Source organism: Xylocopa sonorina, chromosome 7 (genome assembly GCF_050948175.1).
Source record: "Xylocopa sonorina isolate GNS202 chromosome 7, iyXylSono1_principal, whole genome shotgun sequence".
NCBI classification, from domain to species: domain Eukaryota; kingdom Metazoa; phylum Arthropoda; class Insecta; order Hymenoptera; family Apidae; genus Xylocopa; species Xylocopa sonorina.
The window spans coordinates 3,808,231-3,823,321 of NC_135199.1; the positions used below are offsets into that span (position 1 = coordinate 3,808,231).

At 46.7% G+C, this 15,091-nt stretch overlaps 1 protein-coding gene across 1 annotated transcript in view; it reads left to right on the forward strand.

Moving 5' to 3' along the window:
- The window catches only part of Cwo (transcription factor cwo), a 377,930-nt gene that overhangs the window by 23,551 nt on the left and 339,288 nt on the right, over positions 1 to 15,091 (forward strand). The gene's annotated exons all lie outside the window — the stretch shown is intronic.

Below are 15,091 nucleotides of genomic sequence, written 5' to 3' on the forward strand. Positions count from 1 at the left end.
AGCGAAGATAGGAAGCGAACGAGCCCGGCAAAAAAAGAGTGGAACCGCAGTGGAAGCGGATCAATGGGTCAACCTGTCGCAATAAAAGTCTCACGGCTACCTGGATAGAGGGAAGCAACGAAACGGGACGGGTGTAGGTGGCAGTTTAACCATCGTGTTCGGGATCGTCCGTGGTATAATCAGGATAGTAGGAGCGCTACCTGGGCCCTCGGACGCGAGGATCCTCCTCTGAGGCGAGGCGCCACCAGGAAGAACGGAGAGGGATGGGAACGCGCGTGATGTCCGCAAGAAAGGGAGGCAGAAGGTGTCGCGCGATGGGTCGCCTGCATGTGGGCACGCGTTAGACTCCGATTGTGTCCTGGAAGGGCGGTGAAAGAGGAAGAGGAAGAAGAAGGAGAAGAAGAAGAACCGGCGAAAGAAGAGGAAGAAGAAGAGGAAGGTGGAGAAGCGCGGCCACGGAGACGGAGACGGAAAAAAGGGCAGTGGGTCGGGTAGGAAAAGAAAACGGAACGGGTGTCCAGTCGGAGGCACCTTCACCCCTCCTCTAACAGCCCCGGTGGACTTTAATTCCTGCTATTATTGAAATACGTGGCGGGCACGTGCCACGGGGCGACTGCTCTTCCTTCTCCGCCGTTTCAACCCACGGCCCTTTGCGCGCCGAGGGAGGGTTCTGCACGCGAAAATCGGGACGCGCGCACAGGTGGAATGCGACTTCGCCCGAGGTACCTGAGACTCCCTGGGACCTCCTGCCTGTCGTTAGATTTTTGTGAACGTTACCACATTTACGCCCCTCGCGTGGGTGTGAGAAACGTATAACTGTAACCGTGCAAGGAGTCTACAGTAAGATTCCAGTCGTCACGTCGCTGCACGTAACCCGACTTGGAAGTCCATACGTTTTCAATTTTATCTCGGTCACCTATCACCGAGCGATTATACCGACCGACACGGCTATCTAAAGAGGACCATTAATTCACGTATTTCAGATTAAAGTAAAAAGCTACGACCAATTACAGATTTTTCCGGCGTGAGCAAACGAAACGGCGATTACAGAATGTTAAAGTGATTAAGTGTTTGATATTAGCCATAATTCCCGCGCGAAGGAGAGCGAAATTGCGTGGTGTCCGCTTAAACAGTTGCCGTGCTGATACAAAAACGCCAAAGGAAACACCTAAGTAGAGTGTAATTGCAAGGTTCCCCGGCTCTCCTGAAGATCAACAGGATAATCCAGTCGGTAAACGGACGAGGTGCATTAAAGTTCCAGTCCCGCTGCTTTCGGGCCCCGCTCCTTCCTCGATAACGATAATGACAAACATTATCGCGGAAGTTTATCAATGCAAACACGCGTCGCCGCAAACACCAGATTAGATTCGCTCGACAAAAGCAAATTCAACGCGCCCCGCCGATAAAAAGGAGGGTTGGAAGGACGTTCGGGGGAGTGGCGGATCGGAGGTGGGACGGACGGTAGAAAAAAAGTGTGGCGAAAAGATTCGTATAATCGACTGGTTGGACGAGCGCAAAAAATTCTATCGCCGCGACCTGCACCCGATGATTACTTTAATCGCCGCGAGAAAAAGTGCCCTAAATGGTTTACACTGCGCGCGATTTAATCGGGCCGATGCGGCGTGTATCGCGCGCGCGATCGTCCGCGCGGTTGTGTGCGCTCGTTTAGCGAGTGCGACTGCAGATCCCTGATAAACACGATCCAGCCATAGCTCGGTGTCATAATATTACAGTCATTACGGTAACAACGTTTTCCTCGCAGCAGCGTGAGCGCGCCGGGACGCTCGTGCATCGCGATCTCCGATCTCTTGTCGTCTGCGCGAACGGTCGCGGACATCATTGCACCGGAATTGCACCGTATTGCGTATTAACCCGTGGCGATCGATAGTTTCTTAATACAGTCGTCACCGCGATAATACGTCACCCGCGAACAACCGCGTCACTCGTTGTCGATTAATGCCTGTACATTCGTCGGAATCGTCTCGCGGTGAAAACTCCGCGGACATTGTTCCGCGCAAGTGACCGTGATAGATGATTACAGAATTTGTAAATGTTTCTCTCCTCCGTGGCTGACGTCGCTATAAATTAAATACCGGGGAACATAATCTCGTAGAGAAATAAAAATAACCGGGGAATAGGTTACACCTATCGTTATAGCATTCGAGCGTTAATCGAAGATCGTACGATAATTTTTGTGCAACGATCCCGCGTTTTCTGTCAGACCATTTCGCTATCCAGTCGCATTTATCAACGATACACGTCTTTTACGTCATCCACTCCGTGTGTCGTATCAATTTTCTACAGCCAACACGTCCGTTACCGCGCAGCCCCGTGAATATGCAATAAAGATGCATTATCGCTATTATTATTGTTGTCATTACTCCTCTACAAGATTCTCGCGTCAGTCGTCGTAAATAACAGAACGGTGGATTCATTAAAGGAATTCATTACGCGTGCTAAGTGTCGCGCCATTGTCACGGCGTGCCGTCTCGTGAATAATACCGCGGCGGTGACGCCATAAACGACAGTTTATGATGTATCAGTTAATAGTCTTCTCTTAGAAGGGCACTTAGCCCGGGTACTCGTACCCGGAGTGGCCGGCGACCGTATATTTTATTCATGAATCACGAGGAAACACCCCGCGATTAGGCGGGATACTCATGAAATCGGTTCCTCCTTGTAATCCATAACGACGTGTTTATGCCGTCGCAGGCGAAACTTTCGCACGATTTCTCGCGAAACATCCTCTTCCTTTTTTCCCCCATTTTTTTTCCTTCGTTTTCTTCCTTTTCATTTTTCGCTCGCCTCCTTCCTCTCCTTCGCGAGTCCCCCGCCACGACGAACGATAGGATCGAATTTACAACGAGGGTATCGAGGCTCATCTTCGCGCGCGCCACTTTTTTCTTTCCTCCAAACTTTGTCCGTTCACTGGGTCCCTCCCGTGGGACTTTTTATATTCGCTATAAAATTCGATGCATTCGTTGATAGGGACGATTCCGCGGGATTTATAGTTATGACGACCGAGCTTAATGATTATCAACTTGGTAATTCCACTGTAACTTTATCGGTTTTTATTGAAAGCGAATCGCTGGTATTACGCTTGCACGGTGTGTAATCAATGAGATTAAAATTTATACCTAAATGAATATTTATCCACTAATAATTCGCGGGGACTCGATCGTTTACTATTTCTTTCCTGTAATTCATCGAGCAGCTGCGCGCACGCGCGCAAAATTAAGAAGCTCCTAATAAGGGGTTACAATTCCCTGCTAAATAATGATTGAATAAACGGGCAGAGAGATCTGCAAGTTCACGTCGATAGGTACCTGTGCGATCACGTTTCGGCCCGTCTCGATTCACGAGGTCTCTTTCTAATGGCTATCTTGTCGACGGCGCATCGGCTGAACGGTAAATTACACGTGTCAGCCAATATTTCGTTATTACATACGACAGGGGGACTGACACGCGGGTTTTACAAAGTAGGAGCGAGAATAACAATGATTAATATTTGCGAGAACGCAACGACGTGGCCGGCGCGCGTGTGTATGTAAATGCACGTACCGTCCGCACGCATCGTGCACGTCGTTTAATTGTTGCGCGGGGCAAATGAATAGTTGGTAAAGACAGTTACACCGTTCGAGGGATAAGGTAAACATCCTGACGTCCTGCCATTCCCCATTACCCGGCGAAAGGTACTATTATTATCTCGACGATAACATGTAATAAATGAGAGAAAACGAGCGCGCCATTATCGATAATTTTCCCTCAGGTGCATCGTACCCTTAATGTCCCTGCTTAGGCGGTTTTCTAATATCCACGTAAACCATCGGGCCCTCCGAGCGTCTCGAAAATGAAATTATCGCATGCCTAACCGCGCGGGATCCTGAAAACGTTCCTCGCTTACTGAATCGTAGGTGGCCTGACGAGGGTTTTCACGATCACGCGACAGCGCTGCCACGATCTTTGATGGATCCCCGACGGTGAATAATCACGACACCCGGAGTCTATTCGAGCGCATCGGGTATCGAGTTTCCTCGCGTGATCGGAGTGGAAATGTAAAACGAGCGAGGAAAAGTTTCTAATACATTATATTAGCTAGGTTCGCTCGCTGCTTTATCATTACCCTCCATCTCTAATTCTTCACGGTAGAGTAAACGGATATTTATTCGTTTCTGCGGAAACGCCTTTTGACAGAAAAGATTGACGGTATCCAGGAAAAGCAATAACGTATCTCGATGCACGTTTAATCGCAGATTAAAGCAACGATTTGTAGTTTAAAACTGGATTTAATTTCAATTAGGTCGCGATTCCGTTAATGAACCTACGAAGCTGTTCCTCGTACCGGTCGCGTGCAATCAAGGTCTTAAACGAACCTGCTCTTTACTTCATAAGCAATTCACTTCTAAATACAGCCTGAAAAATAAAAAAAAAGTACCAAGCAGACGCAGCATTTGAACCGAGGCAGAACAGAACGCATCGTCAACTACTTGCACGTTTCTCCGGATCGTAGTATTCCGTTGAAACACTGACGCGGGGCGAGTGGGCGAAGGGTTGTTCGAAAGGGTAACGGGACCACCGAGGCGCGGGACTCAGTTTCGGCTCGGGTACCACGATGTGGGACTGTGATCCCCGGTAGCCATAACGGGCGCCATTCAGAAAATAGTGAACGCGTATAAAAGAAAAGTCGACGGATAGGAGCTGAACGCGCGCGCGGCCAATAGACTCGTGAAACTCGAACTGGTTCCGCGTGGAAAGATCGGGAGAGCGCCTCCATTCGACGAGTCGCTCATTTCCCAGAGTAATTCGAACGAGAGTCTCGTCCGGTATCCAGTTACCGGGCGCTCTGACATCGGGGGATGATTCACCGTTAACCCCCCATCTACCCGCCCCCCACTTCTAACCCCGCCAGAAACGAATATTCCAGCCGAATAGAAATTTCTCGCGGCAATTTCCCGCGGATAAATCCCCGGTCCCGTTCAACTAATCTTCCAGAGATCCGCGATTCGTACCGTAACTCCACGGTACATCTACTTATGCAGGGTACGCTCGCTGCTGCAGGGACTTGATCATTCTTCAGGCCGCAGAAATTGGAGAGGCATTTGGTGAACAAACGTTCGGACGCGTTGAATGGATGGTACGAGTGTCTAGTTTGCTTGTACGTTTTATGCAACGATAGAGAAAAGGATGGTATATAGATCCGTTAATCATTTGGAGCGGTTTTGGTTTCATCGTGGACTCGGGTAAATAGGTGAACCACGTCGCAAGGTTCGTAGCTACGCTAAAAATTATATTACACGATGTTTCATGAATATCTATAACTGCTTTAAACGGCATAATGTTGCAAAAGGAAAAAGGATTTCAGACACAAGTCGCTTAGTGGCCGTCGCGGAAGGAAAAATCGTACGAGCCGACAGACATCGTCCCGATATTGAAATTACATTTGCATCGAGACACGCACTTACACGGGTCTGTCGGCCGGGTTGACAGGCATCGACACCTCAACGACCGGAAACGTGGCACCGGTATCGGCCGCAGCTTCCTCGCGGTTCGCCCCTGGTCTACCACCTTCAGCGGCGGCCCTTCTAATCCGCTACGAAAACTTTTCGACCAACGAGTGAATCTCCGCCGCGTTCCAGGCGGCCCGTCATTATAGACGGTGACTCAGAGAGCGAAACCAGTTTTCGTCGCTTGTGCGCTTCCTTTTTTGCGCCACGCGGTATATGACGTTATACAAGGAGTTACCGATCGCAGTCGGCCGCCGATGGAATTCTCGACCAAGCTTTTTCTCCGCGTGAAAATTTTGCCTCGACCGATTCGCGCGTCCGAACATATTTGGAGGCAGTTTCGAGATCTGAAACCGTTTAAACTTTTCCAGCGGGTTTTCCACAAATTCTTATTAAGCTGCGGTCCGCTTTTACGGCCGTGCCAGTGGTTCATATTTCAAGTTTGAAATGGCTGCTTAAATGATGCATTTATTCGCTTCAAATGGCAAAGGTTCGTGACCTATGGAATTCAACAATGAATAATCTAAAGGTTAAACTCGACTTTTATAATTCATCTAGAAGATTGTAATAAAACAGTCGTACAGTTTGAATACACGTGCACGGTGTTACGTGTACGTGTAATAAAACCGCATAACCGTTATCCTATTATTATGAGTCTTTTAAAAGCGATCCTAGTGATTTATGTAATTGCGTTGATCAATTCTAAAATCCCGCCAGGAAAATTAAATCGTGTCTGCAGCTTCTTAAATAGAAGTTTAATTACCGGTTGTTGGGAACGAACGGTTAAGCGTTCAGCAATTAAATATCAAGGCATAATTTCACGTTACACGAAGTCAAACGCTAACTACGTATCATCGATCTTAAACTTTCTACGCTAAAACAACCGCGCTTTAACTAATCCCAATACTACTCGCGCGATTAGCCACGATTCCGAATGAAAACCGTAATCAGAAATCCAATGGATACCATAACGATGCGCAAGTGAGACATAAAATTCACCGAGGTATCCTCCCATCTCTTGTTATTTATGTAATTCATACATTTAAATCGACGCGTTGCTTTCACATTCCCCGATCGACGCAAAAAAACAACCCTTACAAATAAGAGGCAATTTTTGCGTCCACCGTCGGAGCGTTCGCGATACTTTCCTCGAACGAAAGTCGATTATTGTCTCGATCGAATTGCTTTCACTTACAATTGGCGTCTCGCAAAATTCTTGGTTTCTTTGGCGAACGCCGGACCCGCGCCACTTTCACCTGCGCAGATCCAGTTCGAATAAAAGGGGGCGCGCGAAATCTGGCGGGATCGAGGGAGGGGGATTTTCGTCGGGCTCCTCGTTCTTCGTTCGAATCGCGTCGACGGCTTAATTAATGAACGCGTAAGTGGAAACGGTCGTGGACTGGAAAAGCAACGGGCGCTGGCTCGAGCTGGAAATCTGAATTGGCGTTGATTGGGGGGATTCGCGGTCTTGTTTGCTTTTGGACCGTCGAAAAATCCGGCACGATGAATAGGCGTTCCAGGAACGTGTTCCGACTCGCGGGCTGGCCCCGCAGAGGAAGAAAAAGTGCAAGGTGAACGGAACGAGTCGGACGGGAGATAATCGAAATCTAATGCAGCCGCGGGATTTCTTTCTCTCCGGCCGCGCGGGACTTGTTGATCGTGTTCACCGCGTCGCTCGAATGCCCACGTAAACGTTTAATTGTAGACGAGAATGTGAATTGGATGATAAGCGAGAATTTCGACCGGAATGGAAGCGATTTTTTTGGAGCTGCTCTCGCGAATACCGAAGGTTGAATCCTTTCGTTCGGACTCATCGAAAGATTTGCATGTTTGCTCGGGTAAAATGTCGCGCGTGGAAAATCCGTCGAGACCATTTCCGACTCGATCGAATTCGCATTGATAAATTGCAATTCGTAATATCTTATTTAAAGATTTCGATGCGGAATGCCGCTGCGTACGCGCGTTCTAAACCGTATACTGGTTCGGATTTCGAATAAACGTACGTATACCCTCGAAGCTGGTTTTACAAATGTCAATTTCTATCGTTTGCAACAAGAAGTTATAGGTGGAGCGGAGAATCAGCGAGCGTCTACTATAAATTTGGATAAATGGAGTTTTACTGCGTCGTTAATCATACTGTTACACGCGGCGTACCTAGGTTTTAAATTAACCCGCACTTTGCATATTTATTGACTGCAACGAGATGACTGGCACTCCTTGCTAATAAAGGATTATCGATTTAACCGGTGTTGCGATTACGATGTTATCGCGAAAATATATTCATATTTATTATGATTACATTGTTAACTATCGCGGTTAACAAGGAGATCCTCCAATTGATTTTCTCACATAAAATTAACATATACGCGGTGATTACGAAAAATGTTCGTAGACCATCACGTTCACTTAGCATTTTTATGCTGATCAATCAGGACTGGATATACTGGATTCGTCTGCTGTAGTTTGTTGAAAATGAGGCACGCGAAACTCTACGTAGGCAGTAGCTTGTCATTTGTAATTACTACGCAGTGAACGTATCTGCTATTGTATTTTATGTAACGAGACGAGTGCAATTTTACATAACGCCAGCCTTTTAAGTTGGGTAGAAATTCCTTGCGCTATATGTTGCGTAAGAACAAGGAATGGCAAGAACAAAAATGTTTCGGGGAAGCGTTTCAATTTATGGCGCGTTCCCCACCTGTCGGCGGAACGAGGGAAAAATACATGAGAACAGGCGTGGAAAAAGAACGGAGAAAAAAATCGAATTTCGTGGTAGAGCCTTGGTACGTGAAATTGGCAAATCTTTGGGATTCCACTAAACCGAAACGAGGGAACGGAGGAATAAGGGAATTACGCCTCACGGGGGTGGGCTCCATTTTCGATGTTGAATGCAGTCGACTGCGCTTTCTTTTCAATACGGATGACGTTTCTAAAGGAAGCTGGGTCGTGCCTCTAAATGCGTGTCGCTCGAGCGTGCAACGATTTTTTAATAAATTTTCCAAACTGACGAATTCATCGAAACCGAAAACGAGGGCGGAAGTTCCGCTAATCGTCGCCGAATCGATCTCTCGGGGACGTTCCGCGTACTTTACGCGGATTCTGTGGTTCTCTACAGCTGTTCTCGCGATACTCGATGACACGACGCGTGTAGAAGATGCGATTAGGACAATGTTGAGACAAAGTGCGGAGCACTACGGCGGAAAGGAGGCGAGGAGCGAGGGGTGGCACGAAGAACAACAGCGGCGAAGAACAAGAAGAAGACGAGGCCAGCGTTAAAAAAGAGAAGTCGATGCACGAATCGAGATGCAATTTGATCCCAGGCCAGGTTCTTCTTCTGCCACTACGGAACGACGGGGCTGAAGTTGGTAGTCCTCGAGCTCACTTGACGTGAATGAGGTGACAGGCATTGTCCCACATGTTCTCGTGTACTCGCGTCTCTTGCCCTCTTTGATCGCATATATAATGCGTTCTCCGCGTGCACGCGGCACCTTTTTAAGATTTCTCTGCTTCTTCACCCTCCCGCCGCCCCTTTCCCCCCATTCCTCGCCGTCCTCCATCTTCTTGTTCCATTTCTTCCTCTTCAGTTCCCCCGTTCTTCCACTTCCCCTTTCTTCTCTTCCTCCTCTTTATCTTGGAAATCTTTCTTCTTTGTGTTCCTCTTCTTTAACGTCCTATCTTTCTCAGCATCCATTCACGTCCGACAGAATTGACAACAATTCGCGCATATATCGCCGGCTCGATTAACTTCCACGAGTGGGTTTCGGTTTCTCGGCCGGGCGATCGTTGGATTATTCTCGGCGGAGGTTTTATTGGAGCTCTAAATTTTACTTTATGACTCGCGCGAGAAGAAAAGAAGCGACATCGCCTTGCGTGCATGTTAATATCGGCGACGCGAGACGTTTTCACGGCCGCGGTTAATTTTAAAACGCCGCCTCCGTCTTCCTCCGCCCGAGGGAGGAGTATCCTCGAGGATTTTAAGGATCGTGGAAAAACGTGTTAAACGATCGTAAAGTTAATTAAATCTCCCGTGAGATCGAAAACTCCAGGGAACGAAAGATAAACCATTTCACCCGATATTTTTCTGTCGCTGAACAAAAAACACGCAACACATTGAGGATATATGTTGCGTGTTGCTAAATAAATTTCGTGCACGTTAAAAATAAAGTTTTAAAATCTGAAAACACATCTTTGGCATTCGAATGATCCCAGTGAAATGATTTCATTTCAGCGGACAGCTGGCATGCGTTAATAAAGTCTCCTTTAATTACCAGTCGAATCGTGCGTTCCCGCGGGAGTATCCCACAATGGATTTTCGGAACGCGAGCGTGCACGATGCGTTTCACAGGATCTCACGTTCCACGGGCCCGAGTTCCATCTCACTGAGTCAGTCGTGGCCAACGGCGATTAAAATCTTCAGTATGACTACACGAATTTCTAAGGACGACGCTCGAACGGTTCCACGGCGCATCGTGCCGGGAACGCCTCGTTGAATCGCAATGGCGAAAATCGTGGATATCGCGCGAAATTCCGGGTAGCCTGGAAATTCATCGAATTACGTATTTATATTGGCCATCGTAAAAGGAAAAGGGACGAACGTGGAGGCAGGAACGAGATGGAAATAAATTTAATTTATTATAAGTCTACCGCGTAGACGAGGCGCTATAAACTTGTAAATGCCGCTGTAAACTTTATCCGAACTAATTAGCTCGTAATTGCTCGAGTAACGCGCTAACACGTTTCATTATTTTCTTCCTCGTTCTCGAATAATTTTTCTTCGTTCATTAGAATATTTTTTATCCTTCAACTTATTCCCTCCGCGTTTCCTTCTTCTTCCTGTTTATCGCGAACGCTCGGCTAAAGGTTTGCAAGTGATTTCGTTTACAATGCAAAAACCCTTCCTACGTTTACCTTCTATAAATCACTCGCAGCAATTTCATTCATAAAACTAGTCCCTGTTATTTAAAAGCACTCGTCACCGTCGAAGGAAAAAGGCTGCTCGTTCATCCCCGTGGTACAGGCGTTGATAACTTCATCACACGGAAGATCCGCGGCAATCCGTAGCGTAATCGACGCCCGGTTGAACAAACGTCGCCAGTAAAAGGTAGAATAAAAATGGCGATACAGCCAGCCCGGGCCTGTGCGAGTATACGCCGCGAGACGTCCCGCTAGCGTGCTCGAGACTGCTAACGACACTCCACCACGCGCATTTCGCGTTATTACCGCGCATTTACGACATCTTTACACCGTTGCCCGCAACAGGTTGCACTGGCACCCCCGGTGCATTTACTACGCATGCAGTAAACCGAATAAGTCCTGCTTTGTTAAACGAGCCGGCTCCCCATGGGAACGGAATCATTTCGGCAAGTTAGTCTCCGCTTTGCTACGCGCCGCTATTCCCCGCCGTTTTATTTAATTAACAGCTGCCAGGAAATTAGCGGTGCTCCTCGTGCTACGCGGCCCGCGGATGCCATTCAATTACTCGCTTTTCCTGCGCTTTTTCACCGCCACGGTGTTAACGATTCGTGCAACTGAACGCGCGCGATTGCCTTCTCTTCCCCCTCCATCGTCGAGCATGCGAGGTTCCTTGAAATCGTTCCGATTTTCGAAAATGTTTCTCTCATACCGTAGAATCGATCGCGTAGAATTTCTCTACTAATTTTTTTAAAGCTGCAACTGTGTACGCATCGAGGTATTTTGGTAAATGGAGTTTAACGTGTAAGTAACTTGTATCGTTTGTTTGATTTTCGATAGACCATTACCGGGAAAAATGTGTTTAATTTGTTTGCTGAAATGGTATACATGCTTGTTTTGCTTAATTATTATATCCATCTCGCGAAGCTTTTGGAGCGTACTTGTTAGATTATCTTCTATTGTTTCATTTAATTAAGAGGCAGTCGCAACTTGTTAGGAGAGCTTCTCGAGTACACGCCAGCGTATAACGTCGAAAGTAAATTGTGCCGTTAGAGCTGATGTAAGAACTATTTTCACTCGTCTATTGGATTATTATTTTTACTCATTATATTTAATTAGTATACCCGGCTTGTGAAACTATTATGAAATATTTTTCAATCTACTTTCTATCGTTATCCAGCATTCTATAATTAAGATAATATATAAGTTACGATCAAATTAAAACCCGAATGCGAGTTTCTCGGAAAATAACAATTTTTTGTCGAAATGTAATTTAAACTTTACAGATTTAAACGCTTAAACTTTCGAATTAGACGCGTTACAGATTCGCTCCTCACGAATGCAGCTTTAATCGTTATCGAGGTATCAGCTAAATTAATTAAGCCTACAGAGGCCCGTAATTAAATCGGCTTCAAATCGGTTGGACCGTCTAATGAATATTCCGAACCTGTTCGTACTAGGCGCATTCCTTGGCCGATTAGTCTGTATCGAGCTTTGTCATCTCCAACAATTCCCCAGAAGCCACGGTCACGAAACTCTTCGTTGAACCGTACGCTTTAAATTTCCATTTTCCACCACCGTTTTCCCATACGAAACTCACGTAGCGCTTCGAAATTCGTGGAAGCCATAAAAAAAAAAAAAAAAAAAAACACGGAGAAAGAAAAAGAGGGAAACGCAAAATATCGAACAGAAGTTTCTACTAGAAAATTTCTAGTTTCGTTATTTAAAAGAAAAAAATAGCTTCGAACAATGTCGTATATACTATTTATGGACTACGTTCTCTTGGTAAATTTCCGACGGAGAGTTTCGTTTCTTGGAGGTTTTACCAGAGAAAAAAGGCTGTCAAGAAAACCTGGCCAACGGTATTGAAGAAATTTATTGGTCTTCGTTGCCACCTGAAAGGTGCGATTTTCCAAAGGACTCCGTTCAACGTTTTTGAGCTGAATTCTAGCGCCACGACGCGGGTGGCGAGAGTGGTTTACAACGTTAAATCTATTGTCGAATGTTGCAAGCACTACGATAGTTCACCATTGTTGTCGCTCGGTATATAATAACAGAAAAATTCTGAACGATCGTATATCTTCAAACGCGAAGAAACGTAACGATCGATTCGATCATTTGGTTCATATTTTTCATTCGTATCCTTAAATCTACTCTTTTCTGTGCACTTTAACATTTTAGAGAACGCAATAGTCTAGATACGTTCCGCGCATTCACCAATTAAAGCTGTTTTGCTCCTTCGTCTTGTTTTAATTATTATTGTTGATAAATTCCTCGAGGAAAAATACAGAACGAAGTTCATTTCTCGTGGATTCTAATCAGCCTGGTACGGTGCACATGCAGAGGCTCCCATTAATGTTGTGAATTCTTGCATCACAACAAAATATTTGCTTTTCAGCAGGGCCTGTTTGTATAGGTGCACGCGGGCCTTCCAAGGTCTCTGCTTCTTTCTTTCAATTCTTTCGCCCTCTCGTTTCCTTCCAGAAGATCTTTCGTCTCCTTTTCTTCGCCTCGGCCAGCCTTACTAACCGACCCAAAAACGTCCGCCTACAAACAACACGTGGTGACTACAATTTATGTTCGCCTCAGCTTTCCAGCTATTGTTATTTCCCGTGCTTCCCTGAAGCATCGCGTTTTTCTAGCTGTCGAATTTTCGGAGCGCCTTGGAAAACCTAGCACAAATGCTGCCCGCCATTTGCAGGAGATATCGCTTCGTTTCCCTTTACGATCGTTGGTTTCTTTCCATTTCGGTGGATACTTTTGTTACTTCGACTGAAATTATTTGTTATAAAACGTTACATTCTCCGACTAATCGTACGTATATTTTTATCATTGAATTTATAACGATTGGAGTAACGTCTACCTCTATGAAATTATTTTCACGAAAGATTTTCAGAACCCAAACGTGCAAGTACAATTCCACTATTTGTTGTATCTCGCCTCCTGATCAAATAATGAAAATACCAATACCAAGCCAAGGGTCTCCCGCGACTATTTCGCGTTCGAAGAAACGATACCGCAACAAGCTAGCCGCGATTTATCCGGGGAAACGTTCGACGGTCACGCTTCCCGCTTGTTTCCTCGTTGAAATTCCCTGCGCAGGGTCGTGCATCGCAGCCGTGTCGGACCCGGGACGTTACTCCGCCGCGGTCCTCGCGAATTCGCATTACGACCAAGTAATAATTACGAATTACCGTCCGATAATCGCTAATTTCGCGTAATGGCCGGGGCTTATCTCGCAACGGCGAGGCTCACGCTCGAAATCAAGTCATTCGCGTTGCATTACGATCGCATTATGATTACCCCGCGTAGTAATTTGCGAGCGGCCGTAATGCCTCTTCATGCGCCGCAACGTTTTGCAACTCGAATTGCACTTATCTGTTGCTCTCTATCATTGCTCTTTGTGCCTCGAGGTATCATCAATGCTTTTTGCAACAGACCAACAGTAAATGGGTGCCCTCGCTCGGCCCGTCGCAATGTCTCTCTCCGTTTCTCGTATTTACCACCGCGGCCTGTTCGTTCCCTCCTCCGCTTTCTTCCTCCTCGCGATCCTTGCTTTACCCCGTTCGATCAAGGTCGCCTAATTATCGTACCGTTGCGAAACCGAGCCTGGCCACGGTGAAAACTTTTACTTTCGCTTATTTCGGAGTTCTCCCAATTGTCTGAAACGTACCAGCAGACGCAATAATTAGGACGGATTTTATTCTGTTCGATACAATAACGGTAACCATTTTTATACGTACCACTGTACGTGAAACGATTCTGTTGAAAAAATAACCTCTGGTGTTTTAGATTGAATTATTTTTTGTGCTAATAGCGTTAAAATTTTCTCTTTAAGTTCAGGTGCGTTGCAGTTTGAACCTGATAAAAGTACTGGTCGCCCTAATTCTTTAACTGGTTAAAGCAACACTTCTCTTAAAAAGCATTATTCGTCAGCCACAGCGCGATGCAATTCGAATTAAAGAAACGCGCTTCCCAGATGCGCGGTCTTTCATCGCCTGCGCCAGCATTCAAGTCTCCGCGGTGCGATTAAATTTCGAACCCAGTCGAACTACGACGCTCGAACGGATTCGCGTTTTTCCAAAGGAACACCGTCAAAGAGAACTCAACAGTTGCACCCCGTCGACCTGCGCAGGCTCCAAGGGAAAGGGTTCGACCCCTAAGGAAAAAAAAGAAACTCATCGTCGTGTAATTTGCGGCGCGCGTCGGACAACCCTCGAGGTCCTCAAATTCGATTAAACGTGGAACGTGTAATTCCTTCCCCCCTTGACTGTACAACAATTTTTCGCGGTGGCCAAGTGAATGGAAAGCAACAATCATTTTTTTCCCTCGTCCGTTCCTCCACCTACCACCTCGTGCAACACCCCGTCGCGAAACGGTCCATCCGGGCGGGGAAAACCGCGCCGCTACCCGTCACGGTTTCGAGTTACTCCCCGAGCGAACGTTGCGAGAGCAGACCGGATGCCTGCCGGCCGGAAGTAAATATTATTCCCGTAGGTGCATCGAGCCCTCTCCCAGGAACGCTACAATGCGCCGATTGTATGCGTTCCACGTCCATTCACCGGCTGAAGGTTCGCGTAGCCGCTCCGAAATTTGCTCGGCGATGCTGTCGAAGGTGAAACGACGCGGCCAGGACCGTTCACGATGCCGATGACGTTCGAGGGGCGGAGGGAATA